General features: G+C 34.8%; 1 non-coding gene across 1 annotated transcript; it reads left to right on the top strand.

Annotated features, from left to right (window-relative positions):
- The first annotated feature begins 219 nt into the window (after positions 1 to 219).
- TRNAF-GAA (transfer RNA phenylalanine (anticodon GAA)) lies at positions 220 to 292 on the top strand. The gene has a single exon. It is a non-coding gene; the product is annotated as a tRNA-Phe (tRNA).
- The last annotated feature ends 13114 nt before the right edge of the window (positions 293 to 13406 follow it).

Genomic DNA, 13406 nt, shown 5'->3' with positions numbered 1-13406 from the left:
AGATTAATGAGCCCTAGCCTTCCACTGAACAATAAAACTAAAATTAACAATACTTACCTGCAATGCAGCAGCAGATACTAAGGTGTTCATGATTTTCATGGACTCACCTTAAATTACAATGAAATTTAGAATGAGAAAGTACCTGTAGCTAATTAAAGCTTATTCATTTGAAATCATTATAGTAATCCGAAATTGGGAATACATTCATCTTCCAAGCTGGCCGAAATAGCTCAGCTGGGAGAGCGTTAGACTGAAGATCTAAAGGTCCCTGGTTCGATCCCGGGTTTCGGCATGTTTGAACAGGTGTTTTTTGAAGTGAAAAGCTCGAACTGGAAGTAATTTCAAGATGAAATTCCATAATGTCATCCACCAATTTTTCTTAACAAAGAAGAATATTCAGCCCCATCTTTCAAATAATCAGAACATTTCATTTAATAACACTGTCTAGAAATAAAGGATAAAAAGTGTCCATGATTTCAGTAGTCCGGGCTTGACTCTTTATGCAATTGTAATTATCTCAATGATAAAATTTCTCAGCATTTTGCATCAATGCTTCTATTATAAAATAAAGGTTTTGTGATGGGTGAACATACACTATAAAAACTGCTATGAAATGCTATGTTTACATTCGAAGAAATCATGATGAAAGGAAAAACTGTTATATAACCTTGTGTAATCTTCCTGGCATGACTCAGTTTGGAGAAAGTTAGGTTGAAGATCCAAAGGATTGTTGGCTTTCAATTTCTGGGTCTTTCTTTCTCTTCTACTACAGGAGAGAAGATTAATCAGCCCTAGCCTTCCACTGAACAATAAAACTAAAATTAACAATACTTACCTGCAATGCAGCAGCAGATACTAAGGTGTTCATGATTTTCATGGACTCACCTTAAATTACAATGAAATTTAGAATGTGAAAGTACCTGTAGCTAATTAAAGCTTATTCATTTGAAATCATTATAGTAATCCGAAATTGTGAATACATTCATTTTCCAAGCTGGATGAAATAGCTCAGCTGGGAGAGCATTAGACTAAAGATATAAAGGTCCCTGGTTCAATCCTGGGTTTTGGCATGTTTGAACAGGTGTTTTTTGAAGTGAAAAGCTCGAACTGGAAGTAATTTCAAGATGAAATTCCATAATGTCATCCACCAATTTTTCTTAGCAAAGAAGAATATTCAGCCCCATCTTTCAAATAATCAGAACATTTCATTTAATAACACTGTCCAGAAATACAGGATAAAAAGTGTCCATGATTTCAGTAGTCCGGGCTTGACTCTTTATGCAATTGTAATTATCTCAATGATAAAATTTCTCAGCATTTTGCATCAATGCTTCTATTATAAAATAAAGGTTTTGTGATGGGTGAACATACAGTATAAAAACTGCTATGAAATGCTATGTTTACATTCGAAGCAATCATGATGAAAGGAAAAACTGTTATATAACTTTGTGTAATCTTCCTGGCATGACTCAGTTTGGAGAAAGTTAGGTTGAAGATCCAAAGGATTGTTGGCTTTCAATTTCTGGGTCTTTGTATCTCTTCTACTACAGGAGAGAAGATTAATGAGCCCTAGCCTTCCACTGAACAATAAAACTAAAATTAACAATACTTACCTGCAATGCAGCAGCAGATACTAAGGTGTTCATGATTTTCATGGACTCACCTTAAATTCCAATGAAATTTAGAATGAGAAAGTACCTGTAGCTAATTAAAGCTTATTCATTTGAAATCATTATAGTAATCCGAAATTGTGAATACATTCATCTTCCAAGCTGGCCGAAATAGCTCAGCAGGGAGAGCGTTAGACTGAAGATCTAAAGGTCCCTGGTTTGATCCCGGGTTTCGGCATGTTTGAACAGGTGTTTTTTGAAGTGAAAAACTCGAACTGGAAGTAATTTCAAGATGAAATTCCATAATGTCATCCACCAATTTTTCTTAGCAAAGAAGAATATTCAGCCCCATCTTTCAAATAATCAGAACATTTCATTTAATAACACTGTCCAGAAATAAAGGATAAAAAGTGTCCATGATTTCAGTAGTCCGGGCTTGACTCTTTATGCAATTGTAATTATCTCAATGATAAAATTTCTCAGCATTTTGCATCAATGCTTCTATTATAAAATAAAGGTTTTGTGATGGGTGAACATATAGTATAAAAACTGCTATGAAATGCTATGTTTACATTCGAAGCAATCATGATGAAAGAAAAAACTGTTATATAACCTTGTGTAATCTTCCTGGCATGACTCAGTTTGGAGAAAGTTAGGTTGAAGATCCAAAGGATTGTTGGCTTTCAATTTCTTGGGCTTTCTCTCTCTTCTACTACAGGAGAGAGGATTAATGAGCCCTAGCCTTCCACTGAATAATAAAACTAAATTTAACAATAATTACCTGCAATGCAGCAGCAGATACTAAGGTGTTCATGATTTTCATGGACTCACCTTAAATTCCAATGAAATTTAGAATGTGAAAGTACCTGTAGCTAATTAAAGCTTATTCATTTGAAATCATTATAGTAATCCGAAATTGTGAATACATTCATTTTCCAAGCTGGATGAAATAGCTCAGCTGGGAGAGCATTAGACTAAAGATATAAAGGTCCCTGGTTCAATCCTGGGTTTTGGCATGTTTGAACAGGTGTTTTTTGAAGTGAAAAGCTCGAACTGGAAGTAATTTCAAGATGAAATTCCATAATGTCATCCACCAATTTTTCTTAGCAAAGAAGAATATTCAGCCCCATCTTTCAAATAATCAGAACATTTCATTTAATAACACTGTCCAGAAATACAGGATAAAAAGTGTCCATGATTTCAGTAGTCCGGGCTTGACTCTTTATGCAATTGTAATTATCTCAATGATAAAATTTCTCAGCATTTTGCATCAATGCTTCTATTATAAAATAAAGGTTTTGTGATGGGTGAACATACAGTATAAAAACTGCTATGAAATGCTATGTTTACATTCGAAGCAATCATAATGAAAGGAAAAACTGTTATATAACCTTGTGTAATCTTCCTGGCATGACTAAGTTTGGAGAAAGTTAGGTTGAAGATCCAAAGGATTGTTGGCTTTCATATTCTGGGGCTTTCTCTCTCTTCTACTACAGGAGAGAAGATTAATGAGCCCTAGCCTTCCACTGAACAATAAAACTAATATTAACAATACTTACCTGCAATGCAGCAGCAGATACTAAGGTGTTCATGATTTTCATGGACTCACCTTAAATTCCAATGAAATTTAGAATGAGAAAGTACCTGTAGCTAATTAAAGCTTATTCATTTGAAATCATTATAGTAATCCGAAATTGTGAATACATTCGTCTTCCAAGCTGGCTGAAATAGCTCAGCTGGGAGAGTGTTAGACTGAAGATCTAAAGGTCCCTTGTTCGATCACGGGTTTCGGCATGTTTGAACAGGTGTTTTTTGAAGTGAAAAGCTCGAACTGGAAGTAATTTCAAGATGAAATTCCATAATGTCATCCACCAATTTTTCTTAGCAAAGAAGAATATTCAGCCCCATCTTTCAAATAATCAGAACATTTCATTTAATAACACTGTCCAGAAATACACGATAAAAAGTGTCCATGATTTCAGTAGTCCGGGCTTGACTCTTTATGCAATTGTAATTATCTCAATGATAAAATTTCTCAGCATTTTGCATCAATGCTTCTATTATAAAATAAAGGTTTTGTGATGGGTGAACATACAGTATAAAAACTGCTATGAAATGCTATGTTTACATTCGAAGCAATCATGAGAAAAAGAAAAACTGTTATATAATCTTGTGTAATCTTCCTGGCATGACTCAGTTTGGAGAAAGTTAGGTTGAAGATCCAAAGGATTGTTGGCTTTCAATTTCTGGGGCTTTCTCTCTCTTCTACTACAGGAGAGAAGATTAATGAGCCCTAGCCTTCCACTGAACAATAAAACTAAAATTAACAATACTTACCTGCAATGCAGCAGCAGATACTAAGGTGTTCATGATTTTCATGGACTCACCTTAAATTCCAATGAGATTTAGAATGAGAAAGTACCTGTAGCTAATTAAAGCTTATTCATTTGAAATCATTATAGTAATCCGAAATTGTGAATACATTCATCTTCCAAGCTGGACGAAATAGCTCAGCTGGGAGAGCGTTAGACTGAAGATCTAAAGGTCCCTGGTTCGATCCCGGGTTTCGGCATGTTTGAACAGGTGTTTTTTGAAGTGAAAAGCTCGAACTGGAAGTAATTTCAAGATGAAATTCCATAATGTCATTCACCAATTTTTCTTAGCAAAGAAGAATATTCAGCCCCATCTTTCAAATAATCAGAACATTTCATTTAATAACACTGTCCAAAAATACAGGATAAAAAGTGTCCATGATTTCAGTAGTCCGGGCTTGACTCTTTATGCAATTGTAATTATCTCAATGATAAAATTTCTCAGCATTTTGCATCAATGCTTCTATTATAAAATAAAGGTTTTGTGATGGGTGAACATACAGTATAAAAACTGCTATGAAATGCTATGTTTACATTCGAAGCAATCATGATGAATGGAAAAACTGTTATATAACCTTTTGTAATCTTCCTGGCATGACTCAGTTTGGACAAAGTTAGGTTGAAGATCCAAAATGTTGTTGGCTTTCAATTTCTGGGGCTTTCTCTCTCTTCTACTACAGGAGAGAAGATTAATGAGCCCTTGCCTTCCACTGAACAATAAAACTAAAATTAACAATACTTACCTGCAATGCAGCAGCAGATACTAAGGTGTTCATGATTTTCATGGACTCACCTTAAATTCCAATGAAATTTAGAATGAGAAAGTACCTGTAGCTAATTAAAGCTTATTCATTTGAAATCATTATAGTAATCCGAAATTGTGAATACATACATCTTCCAAGCTGGCTGAAATAGCTCGGCTGGAAGAGTGTTAGACTGAAGATCTAAAGGTCCCTGGTTCGATCCCGGGTTTTGGCATGTTTGAACAGGTGTTTTTTGAAGTGAAAAGCTCAAACTGGAAGTAATTTCAAGATGAAATTCCATAATGTCATCCACCAATTTTTCTTAGCAAAGAAGAATATTCAGCCCCATCTTTCAAATAATCAGAACATTTCATTTAATAACACTGTCCAGAAATACACAATAAAAAGTGTCCATGATTTCAGTAGTCCGGGCTTGACTCTTTATGCAATTGTAATTATCTCAATGATAAAATTTCTCAGCATTTTGCATCAATGCTTCTATTATAAAATAAAGGTTTTGTGATGGGTGAACATACAGTATAAAAACTGCTATGAAATGCTATGTTTACATTCGAAGCAATCATGAGAAAAAGAAAAACTGTTATATAACCTTGTGTAATCTTCCTGGCATGACTCAGTTTGGAGAAAGTTAGGTTGAAGATCCAAAGGATTGTTGGCTTTCAATTTCTGGGGCTTTCTCTCTCTTCTACTACAGGAGAGAAGATTAATGAGCCCTAGCCTTCCACTGAACAATAAAACTAAAATTAACAATACTTACCTGCAATGCAGCAGCAGATACTAAGGTGTTCATGATTTTCATGGACTCACCTTAAATTCCAATGAAATTTAGAATGAGAAAGTACCTGTAGCTAATTAAAGCTTATTCATTTGAAATCATTATAGTAATCCGAAATTGTGACTACATTCATCTTCCAAGCTGGCTGAAATAGCTCAGCTGGGAGAGTGTTAGACTGAAGATCTAAAGGTCCCTGGTTCGATCCCGGGTTTCGGCATGTTTGAACAGGTGTTTTTTGAAGTGAAAAGATCGAACTGGAAGTAATTTCAAGATGAAATTCCATAATGTCATCCACCAATTTTTCTTAGCAAAGAAGAATATTCAGCCCCATCTTTCAAATAATCAGAACATTTCATTTAATAACACTGTCCAGAAATACACGATAAAAAGTGTCCATGATTTCAGTAGTCCGGGCTTGACTCTTTATGCAATTGTAATTATCTCAATGATAAAATTTCTCAGCATTTTGCATCAATGCTTCTATTATAAAATAAAGGTTTTGTGATGGGTGAACATACAGTATAAAAACTGCTATGAAATGCTATGTTTACATTCAAAGTAATCATGATGAAAGGAAAAACTGTTATATAACCTTGTGTAATCTTCCTGGCATGACTCAGTTTGGAGAAAGTTAGGTTGAAGATCCAAAGGATTGTTGGCTTTCATATTCTGGGTCTTTCTCTCTCTTCTACTACAGGAGAGAAGATTAATGAGCCCTAGCCTTCCACTGAACAATAAAACTAAAATTAACAATACTTACCTGCAATGCAGGAGCAGATACTAAGGTGTTCATGATTTTCATGGACTCACCTTAAATTCCAATGAAATTTAGAATGAGAAAGTACCTGTAGCTAATTAAAGCTTATTCATTTGAAATCATTATAGTAATCCGAAATTGTGAATACATTCATCTTCCAAGCTGGCCGAAATAGCTCAGCTGGGAGAGTGTTAGACTGAAGATCTAAAGGTCCCTGGTTCAATCCTGGGTTTCGGCATGTTTGAACAGGTGTTTTTTGAAGTGAAAAGCTCGAACTGGAAGTAATTTCAAGATGAAATTCCATAATGTCATCCACCAATTTTTCTTAGCAAAGAAGAATATTCAGCCCCATCTTTCAAATAATCAGAACATTTCATTTAAGAACACTGTCCAGAAATACAGGATAAAAAGTGTCCATGATTTCAGTAGTCCGGGCTTGACTCTTTATGCAATTGTAATTATCTCAATGATAAAATTTCTCAGCATTTTGCATCAATGCTTCTATTATAAAATAAAGGTTTTGTGATGGGTGAACATATAGTATAAAAACTGCTATGAAATGCTATGTTTACATTCGAAGCAATCATGATGAAAGAAAAAACTGTTATATAACCTTGTGTAATCTTCCTGGCATGACTCAGTTTGGAGAAAGTTAGGTTGAAGATCCAAAGGATTGTTGGCTTTCAATTTCTGGGGCTTTCTCTCTCTTCTACTACAGGAGAGAAGATTAATGAGCCCTAGCCTTCCACTAAACAATAAAACTAAAATTAACAATACTTACCTGCAATGCAGCAGCAGATACTAAGGTGTTCATGATTTTCATGGACTCACCTTAAATTCCAATGAAATTTAGAATGAGAAAGTACCTGTAGCTAATTAAAGCTTATTCATTTGAAATCATTATAGTAATCCGAAATTGTGAATACATTCATCTTCCAAGCTGGCCGAAATAGCTCAGCTGGGAGAGCGTTAGACTGAAGATCTAAAGGTCCCTGGTTCGATCACGGGTTTCGGCATGTTTTAACAGGTGTTTTTTGAAGTGAAAAGCTCGAACTGGAAGTAATTTCAAGATGAAATTCCATAATGTCATCCACCAATTTTTCTTAGCAAAGAAGAATATTCAGCCCCATCTTTCAAATAATCAGAACATTTTATTTAATAACACTGTCCAGAAATACACGATAAAAAGTGTCCATGATTTCAGTAGTCCGGGCTTGACTCTTTATGCAATTGTAATTATCTCAATGATAAAATTTCTCAGCATTTTGCATCAATGCTTCTATTATAAAATAAAGGTTTTGTGATGGGTGAACATACAGTATAAAAACTGCTATGAAATGCTATGTTTACATTCGAAGCAATCATAATGAAAGGAAAAACTGTTATATAACCTTGTGTAATCTTCCTGGAATGACTAAGTTTGGAGAAAGTTAGGTTGAAGATCCAAAGGATTGTTGGCTTTCATATTCTGGGGCTTTCTCTCTCTTCTACTACAGGAGAGAAGATTAATGAGCCCTAGCCTTCCACTAAACAATAAAACTAAAATTAACAATACTTACCTGCAATGCAGCAGCAGATACTAAGGTGTTCATGATTTTTATGGACTCACCTTAAATTCCAATGAAATTTAGAATGAGAAAGTACCTGTAGCTAATTAAAGCTTATTCATTTGAAATCATTATAGTAATCCGAAATTGTGAATACATTCATCTTCCAAGCTGGCCGAAATAGCTCAGCTGGGAGAGTGTTAGACTGAAGAGTTAAAGGTCCCTGGTTCGATCCCGGGTTTCGGCATGTTTGAACAGGTGTTTTTTGAAGTGAAAAGCTCGAACTCGAAGTAATTTCAAGATAAAATTCCATAATGTCATCCACCAATTTTTCTTAGCAAAGAAGAATATTCAGCCCCATCTTTCAAATAATCAGAACATTTCATTTAATAACACTGTCCAGAAATACACGATAAAAAGTGTCCATGATTTCAGTAGTCCGGGCTTGACTTTTTATGCAATTGTAATTATCTCAATGATAAAATTTCTCAGCATTTTGCATCAATGCTTCTATTATAAAATAAAGGTTTTGTGATGGGTGAACATACAGTATAAAAACTGCTATGAAATGCTATGTTTACATTCGAAGCAATCATAATGAAAGGAAAAACTGTTATATAACCTTGTGTAATCTTCCTGGCATGACTAAGTTTGGAGAAAGTTAGGTTGAAGATCCAAAGGATTGTTGGCTTTCATATTCTGGGGCTTTCTCTCTCTTCTACTACAGGAGAGAAGATTAATGAGCCCTAGCCTTCCACTGAACAATAAAACTAAAATTAACAATACTTACCTGCAATGCAGCAGCAGATACTAAGGTGTTCATGATTTTCATGGACTCACCTTAAATTCCAATGAAATTTAGAATGAGAAAGTACCTGTAGCTAATTAAAGCTTATTCATTTGAAATCATTATAGTAATCCGAAATTGTGAATACATACATCTTCCAAGCTGGCTGAAATAGCTCGGCTGGAAGAGTGTTAGACTGAAGATCTAAAGGTCCCTGGTTCGATCCCGGGTTTCGGCATGTTTGAACAGGTGTTTTTTGAAGTGAAAAGCTCGAACTGGAAGTAATTTCAAGATGAAATTCCATAATGTCATCCACCAATTTTTCTTAGCAAAGAAGAATATTCAGCCCCATCTTTCAAATAATCAGAACATTTCATTTAATAACACTGTCCAGAAATACACGATAAAAAGTGTCCATGATTTCAGTAGTCCGGGCTTGACTCTTTATGCAATTGTAATTATCTCAATGATAAAATTTCTCAGCATTTTGCATCAATGCTTCTATTATAAAATAAAGGTTTTGTGATGGGTGAACATACAGTATAAAAACTGCTATGAAATGCTATGTTTACATTCGAAGCAATCATGAGAAAAAGAAAAACTGTTATATAACCTTGTGTAATCTTCCTGGCATGACTCAGTTTGGAGAAAGTTAGGTTGAAGATCCAAAGGATTGTTGGCTTTCATATTCTGGGGCTTTCTCTCTCTTCTACTACAGGAGAGAAGATTAATGAGCCCTAGCCTTCCACTGAACAATAAAACTAAAATTAACAATACTTACCTGCAATGCAGCAGCAGATACTAAGGTGTTCATGATTTTCATGGACTCACCTTAAATTCCAATGAAATTTAGAATGAGAAAGTACCTGTAGCTAATTAAAGCTTATTCATTTGAAATCATTATAGTAATCCGAAATTGTGAATACATTCATCTTCCAAGCTGGCTGAAATAGCTCAGCTGGGAGAGTGTTAGACTGAAGAGTTAAAGGTCCCTGGTTCGATCCCGGGTTTCGGCATGTTTGAACAGGTGTTTTTTGAAGTGAAAAGCTCGAACTGGAAGTAATTTCAAGATAAAATTCCATAATGTCATCCACCAATTTTTCTTAGCAAAGAAGAATATTCAGCCCCATCTTTCAAATAATCAGAACATTTCATTTAATAACACTGTCCAGAAATACACGATAAAAAGTGTCCATGATTTCAGTAGTCCGGGCTTGACTTTTTATGCAATTGTAATTATCTCAATGATAAAATTTCTCAGCATTTTGCATCAATGCTTCTATTATAAAATAAAGGTTTTGCGATGGGTGAACATACAGTATAAAAACTGCTATGAAATGCTATGTTTACATTCGAAGCAATCATAATGAAAGGAAAAACTGTTATATAACCTTGTGTAATCTTCCTGGCATGACTAAGTTTGGAGAAAGTTAGGTTGAAGATCCAAAGGATTGTTGGCTTTCATATTCTGGGGCTTTCTCTCTCTTCTACTACAGGAGAGAAGATTAATGAGCCCTAGCCTTCCACTGAACAATAAAACTAAAATTAACAATACTTACCTGCAATGCAGCAGCAGATACTAAGGTGTTCATGATTTTCATGGACTCACCTTAAATTACAATGAAATTTAGAATGAGAAAGTACCTGTAGCTAATTAAAGCTTATTCATTTGAAATCATTATAGTAATCCGAAATTGTGAATACATACATCTTCCAAGCTGGCTGAAATAGCTCGGCTGGAAGAGTGTTAGACTGAAGATCTAAAGGTCCCTGGTTCGATCCCGGGTTTCGGCATGTTTGAACAGGTGTTTTTTGAAGTGAAAAGCTCGAACTGGAAGTAATTTCAAGATGAAATTCCATAATGTCATCCACCAATTTTTCTTAGCAAAGAAGAATATTCAGCCCCATCTTTCAAATAATCAGAACATTTCATTTAATAACACTGTCCAGAAATACACGATAAAAAGTGTCCATGATTTCAGTAGTCCGGGCTTGACTCTTTATGCAATTGTAATTATCTCAATGATAAAATTTCTCAGCATTTTGCATCAATGCTTCTATTATAAAATAAAGGTTTTGTGATGGGTGAACATACAGTATAAAAACTGCTATGAAATGCTATGTTTACATTCGAAGCAATCATGAGAAAAAGAAAAACTGTTATATAACCTTGTGTAATCTTCCTGGCATGACTCAGTTTGGAGAAAGTTAGGTTGAAGATCCAAAGGATTGTTGGCTTTCATATTCTGGGGCTTTCTCTCTCTTCTACTACAGGAGAGAAGATTAATGAGCCCTAGCCTTCCACTGAACAATAAAACTAAAATTAACAATACTTACCTGCAATGCAGCAGCAGATACTAAGGTGTTCATGATTTTCATGGACTCACCTTAAATTCCAATGAAATTTAGAATGAGAAAGTACCTGTAGCTAATTAAAGCTTATTCATTTGAAATCATTATAGTAATCCGAAATTGTGAATACATTCATCTTCCAAGCTGGCCGAAATAGCTCAGCTGGGAGAGTGTTAGACTGAAGAGTTAAAGGTCCCTGGTTCGATCCCGGGTTTCGGCATGTTTGAACAGGTGTTTTTTGAAGTGAAAAGCTCGAACTGGAAGTAATTTCAAGATAAAATTCCATAATGTCATCCACCAATTTTTCTTAGCAAAGAAGAATATTCAGCCCCATCTTTCAAATAATCAGAACATTTCATTTAATAACACTGTCCAGAAATACACGATAAAAAGTGTCCATGATTTCAGTAGTCCGGGCTTGACTTTTTATGCAATTGTAATTATCTCAATGATAAAATTTCTCAGCATTTTGCATCAATGCTTCTATTATAAAATAAAGGTTTTGTGATGGGTGAACATACAGTATAAAAACTGCTATGAAATGCTATGTTTACATTCGAAGCAATCATAATGAAAGGAAAAACTGTTATATAACCTTGTGTAATCTTCCTGGCATGACTAAGTTTGGAGAAAGTTAGGTTGAAGATCCAAAGGATTGTTGGCTTTCATATTCTGGGGCTTTCTCTCTCTTCTACTACAGGAGAGAAGATTAATGAGCCCTAGCCTTCCACTGAACAATAAAACTAAAATTAACAATACTTACCTGCAATGCAGCAGCAGATACTAAGGTGTTCATGATTTTCATGGACTCACCTTAAATTCCAATGAAATTTAGAATGAGAAAGTACCTGTAGCTAATTAAAGCTTATTCATTTGAAATCATTATAGTAATCCGAAATTGTGAATACATACATCTTCCAAGCTGGCTGAAATAGCTCGGCTGGAAGAGTGTTAGACTGAAGATCTAAAGGTCCCTGGTTCGATCCCGGGTTTCGGCATGTTTGAACAGGTGTTTTTTGAAGTGAAAAGCTCGAACTGGAAGTAATTTCAAGATGAAATTCCATAATGTCATCCACCAATTTTTCTTAGCAAAGAAGAATATTCAGCCCCATCTTTCAAATAATCAGAACATTTCATTTAATAACACTGTCCAGAAATACACGATAAAAAGTGTCCATGATTTCAGTAGTCCGGGCTTGACTCTTTATGCAATTGTAATTATCTCAATGATAAAATTTCTCAGCATTTTGCATCAATGCTTCTATTATAAAATAAAGGTTTTGTGATGGGTGAACATACAGTATAAAAACTGCTATGAAATGCTATGTTTACATTCGAAGCAATCATGAGAAAAAGAAAAACTGTTATATAATCTTGTGTAATCTTCCTGGCATGACTCAGTTTGGAGAAAGTTAGGTTGAAGATCCAAAGGATTGTTGGCTTTCAATTTCTGGGGCTTTCTCTCTCTTCTACTACAGGAGAGAAGATTAATGAGCCCTAGCCTTCCACTGAACAATAAAACTAAAATTAACAATACTTACCTGCAATGCAGCAGCAGATACTAAGGTGTTCATGATTTTCATGGACTCACCTTAAATTCCAATGAGATTTAGAATGAGAAAGTACCTGTAGCTAATTAAAGCTTATTCATTTGAAATCATTATAGTAATCCGAAATTGTGAATACATTCATCTTCCAAGCTGGACGAAATAGCTCAGCTGGGAGAGCGTTAGACTGAAGATCTAAAGGTCCCTGGTTCGATCCCGGGTTTCGGCATGTTTGAACAGGTGTTTTTTGAAGTGAAAAGCTCGAACTGGAAGTAATTTCAAGATGAAATTCCATAATGTCATTCACCAATTTTTCTTAGCAAAGAAGAATATTCAGCCCCATCTTTCAAATAATCAGAACATTTCATTTAATAACACTGTCCAAAAATACAGGATAAAAAGTGTCCATGATTTCAGTAGTCCGGGCTTGACTCTTTATGCAATTGTAATTATCTCAATGATAAAATTTCTCAGCATTTTGCATCAATGCTTCTATTATAAAATAAAGGTTTTGTGATGGGTGAACATACAGTATAAAAACTGCTATGAAATGCTATGTTTACATTCGAAGCAATCATGATGAATGGAAAAACTGTTATATAACCTTTTGTAATCTTCCTGGCATGACTCAGTTTGGACAAAGTTAGGTTGAAGATCCAAAATGTTGTTGGCTTTCAATTTCTGGGGCTTTCTCTCTCTTCTACTACAGGAGAGAAGATTAATGAGCCCTTGCCTTCCACTGAACAATAAAACTAAAATTAACAATACTTACCTGCAATGCAGCAGCAGATACTAAGGTGTTCATGATTTTCATGGACTCACCTTAAATTCCAATGAAATTTAGAATGAGAAAGTACCTGTAGCTAATTAAAGCTTATTCATTTGAAATCATTAT

The sequence above is a fragment of the Mixophyes fleayi genome, chromosome 3 (assembly GCF_038048845.1).
Source record: "Mixophyes fleayi isolate aMixFle1 chromosome 3, aMixFle1.hap1, whole genome shotgun sequence".
In the NCBI taxonomy this organism is placed as follows: domain Eukaryota; kingdom Metazoa; phylum Chordata; class Amphibia; order Anura; family Limnodynastidae; genus Mixophyes; species Mixophyes fleayi.
The sequence above is the reverse complement of the archived record's forward strand: the minus strand, read 5'-3'. Positions and strand labels throughout refer to the sequence as shown.